This window comes from Zonotrichia albicollis, chromosome 3, assembly GCF_047830755.1.
Source record: "Zonotrichia albicollis isolate bZonAlb1 chromosome 3, bZonAlb1.hap1, whole genome shotgun sequence".
Taxonomy (NCBI): domain Eukaryota; kingdom Metazoa; phylum Chordata; class Aves; order Passeriformes; family Passerellidae; genus Zonotrichia; species Zonotrichia albicollis.
The window spans coordinates 15104067-15116305 of NC_133821.1; the positions used below are offsets into that span (position 1 = coordinate 15104067).

The 12239-nt window shown below is 50.2% G+C and overlaps 1 protein-coding gene across 1 annotated transcript in view; it reads left to right on the plus strand.

The window, feature by feature from the left end:
• Positions 1-12239, plus strand: part of ITPKB (inositol-trisphosphate 3-kinase B) — a 75613-nt gene that overhangs the window by 37912 nt on the left and 25462 nt on the right. The window lies entirely within an intron of this gene.

Below are 12239 nucleotides of genomic sequence, written 5' to 3' on the forward strand. Positions count from 1 at the left end.
CACTGGGTCACTGCCATGCCAATGGGTTTGCTTCTGGTGGGGGAGAAATGATGGGAGTTTGGGGGTTGCCTCCCTGTCCTTGGACCCTTCAGGATACTGTGCACAGGAGAGAAACCAAATGCCCAGCTCTAGATTGTGCTTGCATTCAGAGACACTTTTTTCCTTGCTGCTGTTAAAGCTCTCCCTTCTGAGGCTGCATCTCAGCACCAGTGTGCACCTTGGTGTTGGTGCCTGCATTTCACAGAGTCACAGGATAATGAGGTTGGAAGAGACCTCTAAGATCATTGAATCCAACCCATGCCCTAACACCTCAACTAGGCTGTAGCACCAAGTGCCATGTCCAGTCTTTTTTTTAAATATATCAAGAGAATTTCACAGTCAAAAGGCTCACTGGGAGAAGGGACAGTGTCAAGGGCTCTCCTGAGGATGACAGGAGTCAGGAAGAGCAGCAGTTTTCTGGTGTTCTGCGACACTGTTGGACAAAGCCAGTTTTCACAAAAGTTTCTGTCCTTCAGGACTGCAATGCAGGAGCTGTGGTGGCTGGCTTGCTAAAACCAACACCAAAGGAAGTGCTGCTCTGACACTGTATTTCTGACTTGGAGAATGGAGGACATCCAAGCTGGATGTGTGGGTTAGGTTGCAAGATAGTCCTTGGTGCTGGCAAACACCTGGAGCATGAGTGGTGCGTTAGAACACTGATTTTACTGTGAGGGCAGGTGCCAGGTGCCTGTACAGGGAGCAGATCTCAGCTCCAGAGGATGCTTGGCACCTTGGCTTGCTGGAGCAGCTCATGGAGCTGTCGCTGAGCAAGAGGAAGTGGCAGCTCCTGCCCTCTCTGCTCCTGCATGCAAAACACTCGCCTGGGTGTCTGCAGCAGCCACTGAGCTGTGGGGTGAAGTCCTGGTCACTCGCTGCTCACACCCCCAGCCTCCTCCACCAGCTGCTTCTTTGGGAAGGAACCTCCTTTTTATCTTCTTGTTTTGATTTGGAAAATTAAAAATAGAAAAAAGCCCGTCGGAGACGGAGTGACTAAGTGCTTCATGTGCTGCTGAAGTAAATGAACAGCAAAATGTCTGAGGGGAGTAGATGACTAAGTTTTTTTCCTCCTATTCTGCTTCCTTCACCTTCTAAGAGAAGCTAAACATAGTTGCCTGCAGCAGGAGGAGTTCAGCAGTCGGCTACTACCCACAGATGCAGCCTCAGAGATCGTGGGCTTGTGCCTTGATGGAAAACCCAGTTGTTCAGAAGACTGGGCGTCTTCCCTATGTTCAATTCTCTTCTCCCTTGCTCTTCCCTCAAGTCAAAATATATTTAGAAACTCTAGGACACAATGAGCTAAACTCTGCCTGTGCTACACCCATGTTTATAATGTGTTCATTGTATTACCTCTATTCATTGTATTGCAAGTGCCCTCACTATTTTAGGGCTGGAGATAACTACCCTTCATCTTTGTCTCCTTTTTTGGACCAGAAAATTCACTAGAATTCTCTTCAACCATAACATGCTGTTCCAAGAAAGACTATCTGAGTTTTAATATGAAACCCATGATCTCTACATCTTTAAAGGATGTCACACTGTGTCATTCCACCTGCCTTAAAATAGCCTCTTTCAAGAGAAATATTTAGTTTAGAAACAATTTCACTTTTTTTTTTTTTCCAAAAAAAGCAGTAAGATCTCTGGATCTGTCTTTACAAACCTGAATTGCCTGGGTGATCCTTGGGTGATGCTGTTTGTGGTCAGCCTGTTGTCAGCATTGCTGTAGAACTTAGACCCTCTCTTCCCACATCCGGGACTCCCACGCAGGGCACTCACCAACTCTGCTATCGCCCTGACTGAGCAGTGTTTCCCCCCAAAACCTCAGCATGTCCCCATTATGTGCTTGGGCCAGCTGCACACCCCAGGGCTTTCCTGGGGTCCTGAGTGAGCTGATTTAGCAGGGTCGGGGTGTTTTTCCCCAAGCATCCTCTCCCTGCTGCAGGGATCCAACACACAGCCATGGCAGAGGTGATTTTTCTGCAGAGGTGGTTTTCTGCTGTTAATGCTCAAAAGAAAGTTCCATTTTCCTGTTTCAGATGAGCATTTCCCTTTTGACTTAGAGAAACCTTTTCCTCCCCAGCACCCTGTGTAAGGCTGTGAATGTGCACCAAAGCAGCAAATTTCTTTGCTGGCCCCTGCAGTCCTCTTCCCACCAAAACTCAGTGTTCCTCCAGCTGACACCTTGGCAGCATGGCATGTACCAGCTCTGAGGAGATTGCAGCCAGTTTCACAGGAGTGATAAGCTTTTCCTCAATTTCTTAGAAGTTAACCAGCTGAAATCCTCTTTTTCTTCCCCCGCCCCACCCCTGCGTGTCAGCGCACGGTTGGGTTGGAAGATCCAGCGCTGCGTGCCACGCCAGGATGTAGGGTTGGGTAACCCTCTGTGTGTCTGAGGATCCCATTCCCTTCCCTAAGGGCTCAGGGGAGTGCCTGGGTGCAGCAGGGCTCGCCAGCTCTGCTCACAAGCCTCAGAGGCAACGTGGAGGGAGCGGTGGAGGATGAAACCTCCTTGTCTGCTGCCGTGACAGCTCCGTCCCCCAGCGCCGTGCCGGCCTTTCCCTGGCACAGCGCTGCCCAGCCGGCCCCTCGGATGCCCTCCCAGCAGGCAGGCGTGCCAGGACATTGGCTTTGGGAGCACAGGTAGGTACCTGGCCCTGCAGGAGTGGGGCTCTGTATCTGCAGCTGACATTTTTTCCATGACTCATAACTAAAATGGTGAAGGGGTGCGTGCAAGGCTCTGACTGCGAAAATGAAGCCAAGGATGAAATGACTGCTGGTTGTGTGTGAGGTCTGCTTGCTGGCAGCCCTTCTGCTGCAGTGGGCTGGGGGGCAGCTGAGGTGTGCTGTTAACAAGAATTCCTCCCTCCATCCTGATCTCCAGGGTCCCACATGGCTGCTCACAGCCGGTGCCCTGGCTCCGGTGCCACCCTGTGTCCCCGCCAGGCTGGGTGAGCCTGCTCTGGGTGTGGCACTGAGGAGCTCCCTGCCTGGCAGAGCATGAGTGCACCTGGGGCTGGATCTGTGTGGATAGGGAATGGGGTAATCTAGTTGCAGGAAATGTGGATAGAGTCCCTGCTCTCAGCCTGTGTGGAGAATTGGGAATGAGCAGCTGAGCATGTGAGCTGGTCCATGTTTGGAGCCCTGTAATTAGCTTGGTCTTGCCATGCTCCTGGGAGCCTGTGGTTGATGTGTCCAGTGAGGAAGGAGTTCCCACAAGCAGCTGCTCCTAAAGTGCATGGTTTGTGCTTCCCATATCCATCAGGGCAGTGTGGCTGGAAAGCTGGTGGGGGAGAAGCCTCAGGGCACCCACAAGCTGGGCTCAGAAGCAGAGTTCACCATGGGGAACGAGCTTGTGTCTCTCTCATTCTGAGGGAGAGAAGTCCCATGGATGCCCACAAGCCCTGGTTCCAGGAGTAGTGCAGAGCAGAAAAGCTGAGCTGAGCTGCAGCACACGGGGAGACTGCTCTGTGGGTGCTCAGTGCCTGTAACAAATCTCGCTTTGCCTTCAGGTTTAGGCCACTTTTTTAATAGCTCTTAGTGCTCTTTAGAGACCAAAGCCTCTGATCTGCTGTGCTGAGTCTCGTGGGGAGATGCTTTGGGCACTGTGTGGGGCATACACAGCAGGTCTGGGTGATGTGTGCCGTGTGTGCCTGTGGCTTCCTGGCTGCTGGCAGTGCCTCTCTCTGGGCAAAGAGGTTTCCCAAAGCCATCGTGTTTGCATGTGCTCCTTCTGTAAGGATCTGAGACCAGGGAGGGTCAGACTGCACTCCCATTTCTGGAGCAGTTTCTGCTGGTTGCTGGTGATGTTTAGGAGCTGCCTGGGAGAAGGGGACCATGCCATGGTGGTGGGTTGGGAGTGCTGGCCAGGGCAGGCTCGTGCTCCCAGCAGCTCCTGTGCAAGCAGAAACTCCTCCAGCCACTTAGCAGAGTATTCATGGTCTCAGCTCCAAAGCAGGAGAGACAATAAAACTCTTAACTGTACTTTAAATCACCAAAGTGCTATCCAAACACGAGGGACTCCAAACACAAATGAAAGTGCTAAACTGATTTAAAGGGGAATTAAAAGGTCACACCTGTTGAACATTTAGCTTTAGAGTTTAGTCATGTTTGTGAAACTTATAACTGCTCTTCTAAATCACCTTTTTACACTTCCTATACCCAGTAAATGTGAGCATGTTCAGCACTAATGACTAATTTTAAAAATTCTCTATTCTAAACAAATTTCCACAGCCAGAGCTTGGCCGTTTCTTTTCTTGCCTTCCAGCTCTGTCTTCCCACTTCACAGAAGGCACTCCAAAAGTATCTGAGTATTTCCCTTGGAAGTGCTCATGGGAGAGATGTATTTCTCATGCACACATTCCCCAAAGTGAAGTGCAGTTATAGTGAAACAGCAGAAGAGCAGGGATCTAACTCCATGAGTGGACAGGGCCAGGGAACAACAATGGAAATGTTTTCTGTGTCCCAAACCAGTGTGAACCAGTCTAGGGGTTTCAGCAACAGGAAAACTCAAGTCTGCAAGCCAGGCCTTTCTCACCCAGCTTCTGCAGATTGCTTCACTGGCATGGCATGACTTGGCTTGGCTAGCCTTGCTTGTTTATCATCAGTGCTTATGGGCATTATGCTGCCAGGGTGTTGCATGTACAGCATCCATATCAATGCCCTCTGTGCTGTGCCAGAGGAAATGCTTCCCATGGCCTCAGCAGCACTGGGAACCAGTGGCAGCCCTGTCTGGCCTGTGTCCACCCTGCTAGGTAGTGCCGGAATGAAAGGATGAGTGATGTGGTATCATCACACCATAGTGTGCCTGCTCTGAGCCTTGTGTGGGGAGGAGATCCCTGTGCACCCCCCTCCTCTGGGGACATGAGCTCTGGGCATTTCAGTCATTCCTGGAGCTGACAGAAAGAAATTAATCTCAAAAAAACCCTAGGTATTAAGGACAAAGTGTTGCTTTGTTCCAGTCATTGAGGTTACTCCTGTGTTTGGTGTCTCTGACCCAAGTGCCTCCAGGCAGGCTGTAAATGTGTCATCCTGGTTTAAATCTCTAAAAACTTACCTTCAAATTGAAGGCAGTTGGGAGTGTTTGGCAGCTTCTGTCCTATCATTAACTCTACCAGTCTAAATCAGCCAGATTGGAGATAGCTGGCACTTTTATGATCTCCTGCTGGCCTGACTACCTGTGTTCCCAACATGCCCTGTGCTGACACCCCTCTTTCCCAAAGGACTCCAGGGTTTGGCTCATCCCTTGGGAGGATATGGCAGAGCCTGTAGCTCCCATCCCAGATCCCTGACATGTACAAGCACAGGTTTTGTATTCAGGTTGTTCCTTGCAGGAAGGCTGTGCCTTACCAAACCACTGCCCTCTGTTGTGACTTTTAGGACCTGAGTCTCTTCTGTATCCTAAGCTGCACCTCTGGCCTGTAGGGAGCTGAGCTGGACTTCAAATCAATAACCAGAGAGCAATGCAGTTGTTTGCTGTCAAGAAGGGCACAGCTCCTGGTCCCAGCATTTAGCTGCTAGAAGCAGTTTGGGTTTCACAGTGGCAGGGCTGGGAAGGCTGCAGGGATCCTTCCCTGCCAGCAGCATTGGGAGTGAGAAGCTGGAGCCAGCACAGGCACAGGAGCCCATGTCCCCAGCATGTGCTGTGCTTCTGCAGGAGCTGAGGAGCTGGAACGATATTTGGAACCAGAAAGATGGTGAATACCCTGGAACTGGGAAAGGGATCAGACACAAGTCTCCAGATGGAAACAGAGCAGTTTCCATCAAAGCTGATGACAAGTTCCCTGATAAAAGGGATGCAGGGTCAGACCTCTGGGCAGCACATCCCGTTTGTCAGCTGGACGCCTGATGTGGCTGCCTGCAGCTCTGTGCACCAATGAGCTGTACTGCTCTGGGGCTCTTCTCACAAATCAGCTCACCAAGGCCCACTTTTGGCTACCAGCAAGGATTTTTATAGTCTGCTGACTTTTAAAGGCTAGCTGCTTTCTGGGGAAGAAGCATTGTACAGCTAAAGTAGCAGTCCACCAAAAGTGATTAGCTGTTTCTGAATCACTCACCTTTTCCAAGCTGAAAATTGCTTAACAAATCTTACTGCTGTGTACATAATGAGTAACAAATACATTTGCAGAGATCTGGAGCAGTTCCCACTCAGGAAAGCAGGCTGAGCCTATCTGATGCTGGCAATTAATAATTCCACTGGCTTTATGGGAGGGTCAGTTGTGGCTGATGTGCTTTAGGAGGTGTTCAGCTTTGCTTCAGTAAAGGCTCTCCACCAGAAGAAATGCCTCATGGAGACAACAGAAGGCTTTGCCTTCACTCTCACTTCGGGCTTTTTGTCTTCTTCTTTGCCAGACTGGCCAGAGAGGTGTAACAGCACTGTCCTCTCTGTAGCCATTTCCCCTGAGTGTGGTGTTGATGTGGCTCCTGCTCCACTCTGCTCACACTTTGTGGGTGAGGAGGTTCCAAATGTCCTTCCAGGCACTGGGGACTGCTGTGCTCCCGTTCCCATCCTCTCTGCTTCCTTCCATTGTCAGGCTGGAGGGCTGCTGCTCACTCATCTGCCTCTGCTCCTTCTGATTCTCCTTGCCTTCATCACAAGCAGGAAGAGGGAGCCTGCAACAAGCTCCTGGGTTTTTTTCCAGTACACTGGAATGTTTTTTCCATGATCTGAGCAGATGTTCCTGGCTTTCACGCGTTTTTTACTGAGGCTCCTCTATCACACATGCTGATCTCTGCAGTAGCTTTATCTCTGTGACCCTCTACCCCAGATCTTTGGTCTTGGTGGGACAGCTCCCTGATCCCACTGGGGAGAAAAGGGCATTCCTCACAAAACCAGAGGGGAGTGGTTTCTCTCTTGTGAAAGGCAAAATCCTTTCTGGCTAAAACAAGACCATTCTGAAAAACAAAGTGTTTGAAGTAAAAGAGTGCATGTGTTAGGATTTTTTCTCACACTAAATGAGATGGAAACCTTGGAGAGTAGCAGAAGCTGCTACACCCCAACAGAAGTAACTACACCCCAACAGGAGCATCTATACCACAGTCATCAAAATCATTTCTCTAATAAGGCTTTACACTAGAATATCTAGGCAACCAGAAATGCCTGTCAGTCATCACACTGTATTTCCTTGCATTAACTTCAGTGAAGCCTGATGTTGGGCCTCACTTTATCTTTGCTCAGTGGAATCTGTGGGACGTGGGACTGGCATTGCTTCCACCAGGTTTTTGGGAGCTGCTGAAACTTTTGTATTATGTCTTTTGTGACTAAATCAAGAAATGTCCACTGATCCAATGCCCCTCTCCTCCATTGCCAGCTGCTCCTCTGGCCAAAACAAGGCTATTTAGCTGCTGTGCAGTACAGAAGCATCAGCAAGGATGAGAAGGAGGAAGACAATTCAGAATTTGGGCTGTCATTGCTGCCAGCATCGGGACAGCGGTCACAGCGTGAAGGACAGAGGCAGCCAGGGGCTGAGAGATGGCAAAGCCAAGCAGATCCCCAGCCTTGCACCATCACATCCCAGGTTTTTCAGTGTGTTTGCTGCATTTTGGTCACTCCAAGGCAGGACACAGCAGCAGGAGGAGGCATTCATTCCATGGTACCTGCCAGCTCTGCCCTGCGTGCCCGGCCGCCAGCACAATGGACAAAGCTGGCCTCCCCTCCAAGGCTGCAGTGACAAGGTTTTTCCCAGTCAAGGGAAACAATCATCACTAGGGAAACCTTAACTGCTTTTTAAAGAGCAAAAGAAAACACATTCATTCTTTTTAAACATGGAAAACTAAATGGCCTCTTTTTCCTTGGCTGGATGTGCAGGGCCGTGGAGCGGGCTGGCACAGAGGGAGCTTTGCAGGCAAAAGTTCCCTCCACTCATTTAGTTGTTAAACAGGAGGGCTCTGTGGGGCAAAGTTTGCCCTTCTCAGCCCCTGCTGCCTTGGTTTTTTAAATCAGAAAGGCTCTGGCCACTCAACCCTCCTAGTTGTGAGTGAAACATCTTGGAGCCTGCAACAGCACAGCTTCATGTCCCTTCCTAGAAAATCTGGAAGTGAACTCCCAGGAGCAGGGCTTTGTCCAAAGGGAAGGGAAAGCCAGGGGGTCATTTATGCAAGTCCCTGGGCTGCAGCAATTCCAGTGAAGCCTGGGGAAGCAGTGGGCATTGGTGACACTGCTGTCTCCTCATCATTGTCCTCGTCCTCCATCTCTTCTGATCCTAGGATATTTCATGATTTCCCTGGGAGAAAGGAGCTGAAGTTCTTTTCACCATTGGGAAAATCATTAATTTAATGCTGCTCCCACTCTTTTCCATCCCCTGGCCCAGCTGTGTAATCTTGCCTCTAACCATGTTAATAAAAAGCACTAAAATACAGGTCCAGCTCCTACTATTTCCAGGAACCTTTGGTCCCATAAAACCATAGGAAGGCATAATTTCAGCAAATTAAATCAGTTACTGCCTATCTCTCTGGCTGAATGCATGGAAAGGGAAGAGCACCCTGCTGGCTCCCTGCATGGGGAATAACACCAGTCAAACTCCACCAGTGTCCATGTTGGGAAAGAGAGACAACAGGCAGTCTGAGAAAGGCACATCTCCCTTGAGCAGACATTAAAGGAATAAATATGCAGTAGAGAAAACGTACAGCGAGTACTGAGCTCATCAGTCACTTTATGTTTAATCTAATTAAACACAATATATCCTCTGACCTTCTGCACTGGCACTAAATTCTCCTGTGTTGTTCTTTCCATACGAAGCTCTATTGACAGATGGGGAAAGCCCAGAGTTTGCTTTAAGCTTCAGATAAGTGAAGTTAAACATACAGCCGATAAAATTGTTTTGCCAGCTCTCCTCTCCCCCTGACCAATTGTGGGTGCTCACTGGGAGGGATTAACTCCTTTGGCCTGTATCCCACTCCTGGCTTGGGATACTGCTCTGTGCAGCAAGCAAAAGCTGTAAGAGGGCAGAGGCAGAAGCAGAGTGTTGCAGAAACCCTGAGAAGTTCTTTTTCAGAGCTGGTTCTGCACTTGCTGAGCCTCTTTTCCATGTGGCAGACTATTAGGGAAAACGGTGCCATTCCTTGCTAAATATATTTCCAGAGTCACTAAATAATTTACTTAACAGCTAATCAGCTGGCATTTGCTGATGCTGAACCAGGTTTTAAATAAAAAGTGTCGAATTGCATCAGACACCTCGTGCATATTCCCTGCTTATACAGGCTCCATGCTCTTTCTGCTGTGCAGGAGTGCAGTCAGTGCACACAGCTTCCTGAGTTTTCTGGGAGGGAAAGGACTGGTTTGGGGGAGAGCTGGTGCCACATCAGGTGCAGGCCTTGATCATGCAAAAGGCTTGGAAATGTACTCCCCTTTTGAAATGACCACCTGCAGGTTCAGCTTCTTGCAGGCAAATGAGAAGAGCACAGATCTGCCCTTCACCTGCATCACTTGGTAATGCCACCTGCAGAGCCATTTCTTCCAGGATGGTGAAAAATCCTTGAGCCCAGGGAGTTACCACTCCTCCATGCACCTACAGCTGTGCCTGTGCTCCTGGATGTGTGAGCAAATAACTCCTTGAAATGTAAACCAAAAGTTACAGACTACTGCAGAGCCCAGAGGCGGCAACCTTATGGTTCCCCACAGACTGACACAGTGTTAAAGAAGATTTCTTTACTGTAAATAGCCTTAATACTCAATTTGCCTATTAATAGCACCAGGCAGGGCAGGAGGCAGTGGAGGGGCTGTTTGCTGCATGTGGAGTGAGACTGGAGTGGTATGAACCTCGTGGCTCTGGTTTTCCATGGCTGGCTGCAGAGCCTGGCATGAGGTTGGCATGGCCAGGATCCCAAACCCTGGGCTTTGAGATCTCTGATTGCACATCATTGTCTGAATAAACACAGACCTCTTGCAGGGTGGAGGACCCTGCAGATGGTTAAAAGCCACCTCCCATCTCTCAAGGGAAAGTACAAAGGCTGACTTTCTGGAGGAACACTCTACCTAGGGAGAATTAGGCTGTCTTCAGGCAAAGGGAGTGGCAGGATCCCTGGGGACATTGGCCAGTGTTGCTCCTCAGGGATCCCCTCTGCTGCTGGTTTAGTAGAGAATCTGTCCTTGCAAAACTCAGCCTTTTGAGCACTGCCACAACACAGCAACATTCTTTTGGTGAAGCAAACTTTTCCATATTTCATTGGGAGGGGGCTCAGGTGTTAAACAAAAATCCAGTGGCTCCTGAAGGAATCAGAGGGACAACTGTCCTCTTCTCCCCCATGAGTGTCCAGTGGTTGCCCCTGTGGGAAGCAGGGAGAAAGGGGCTCTGTGAATCAGAATTGTGGGTCACCCCTGCAGCAGTGACAGCTGACCTAGCAGTCAATTTCCAGCAGGTTGGGAGTGGCTTGAAATGGATGAAGCTTGCCTCAAGCTTCGCCATAAAAGTTGTTACACATGTCCTTAAAACTTGGGCTGGAAATACCTGACTAAAGGTGTGCCTGAAACCGGGTGAGGCCTGAGTGAAATAATTTCCCTCTGGCATAGAGGGGGTGAGGATGTGCTACCTGTTCCTCGGGTGGCTGTGCTGAGTGACTGGCTCTGTGACCCGTTCAGATCAGCAGAAGGGTTGGTTTTTGTTGAGCTTTGTGTCTCCAGGGGACTCAGGGTCATTACCCTGCCCTGGGAGCAGTGCTGGAATGGAGAGCATCACTCCTGGGAAAGCCCTGGCAGGGGGAAGCCAGAGTGGCTTGCTTTGCTTTAGGGACTGTTTACCTCCGCTCTGCCTGTACCTTGAAGTACCTCAAGGGTTTAACTATAAAGCTCTAACCACCACAAACCAAAATCTTGGCTTGGGAAGGCACATTGCCTTGGCATATTTCCTGGGACCGAGTGACTTATGATCTGTGCTGCAAGTGAGGGGAGGACTCCTTCTTTTAGAGGAGGTGGTCACACTCCTTCAGAGTCCAAACTCCCCCGGAGACTTTCTCTTCCCCCTTTTTTCATGACATCAGCCAGGACTTGGTGTTACTATTTTAAAAACAAAAGGAGGGGACACCCCCCCGCTTCCCCTTCGCTCTCTGCCAGAAGGAGAACAAAGAACAGCTAAAACACACAAGTTCTGGCACTCTGTGTGGAAATAAAAACATCCATCCTCATGTCAGGTAGGGAACTGCCCGACCCCCCTGCCAAAGCAAGCAAGCCCTCGGCGTGGAGGAGCCCTGGAGAAGGGGATGCCCGGTGTCACCCCATGCCTGGGCAGCTCCTGCCAAACTCCTGCAAGGCTGTCCCAGTGCCAGGCTGTGCTGGGACGCTCCCAGCCATGGGCAGCCTGCCAGGGAAGGGCTGCCCTGCTCCTGCCAGGCTGCAAAGTGGGGAAAGACCTTGGTTGTTCCCCTCTGCCACTCCTGTGCTGCCCAGCACCCTGCATCTCCCTGCTCCTCGGCAGACTGGTGCACAGCACAGGGATAACCCTGGTGTAATTTCCACGCTTTAGACACGAACATCTCTGTCTGGCTTCTTGCTGCTTGCCATTTAAACATGTCAGCAGTTCCCAGCACGGATTCCTGTGCTGTGAGTTCACCCCCAGCAAGCATCCAAACTGCAAGTTGGGGCTGCTGGCTCTTCCCTGCCTGTCTGTGAAGCATTACTGGAACAGGGGCCAGTTCTCCAAACACGAGGAAGAGATTACTTGGGCTTTCTGGAAGGCTCCCTCCTATGCCTTCACAGCGGAGCAAATGAGGATAATTTATCTGCTGGCTTCCAGCTGAACCCAGGAGCTTGGAGCAGCCAAGGACTATACTGTTTGTCCCAGCTCCTGCAAGAAGGCATTTTTCCACTGTTGCCCTTGTATATCGTTCACATAATTTGTTTGTGCCGTCACCTTCTGGGGCCAAGATAAGAGGTCATCCCCCGTCTTTTGCTGGTGGTGTGTTCCCTAGAACAATCCAGGGAAAAACTTGCAGGAAGGAGCCTTGAGGGAGGCAGTGTGCCTTCCAGTGCAGCCTTCTTAGAGTCATGTAAATAGTTTAGAGCAATCTATCTGGTGAGAAACACAACGTGTCAGCAGGGAATTGTTCTCTGAACTGTAGTTACAGATGGGCCAGAGCAGGCGGATCAGCACACGTGGGCTGCCAGCTTAATGGACACAGCAGCTGCCTTTCAGGGGGAACAAAAGCCAGGCAGGGAGCCTCTGTGTGCCTGTGCTCTTGTTCCCCACAGGACCTGCAGCTCAGTTTTGTGGCTG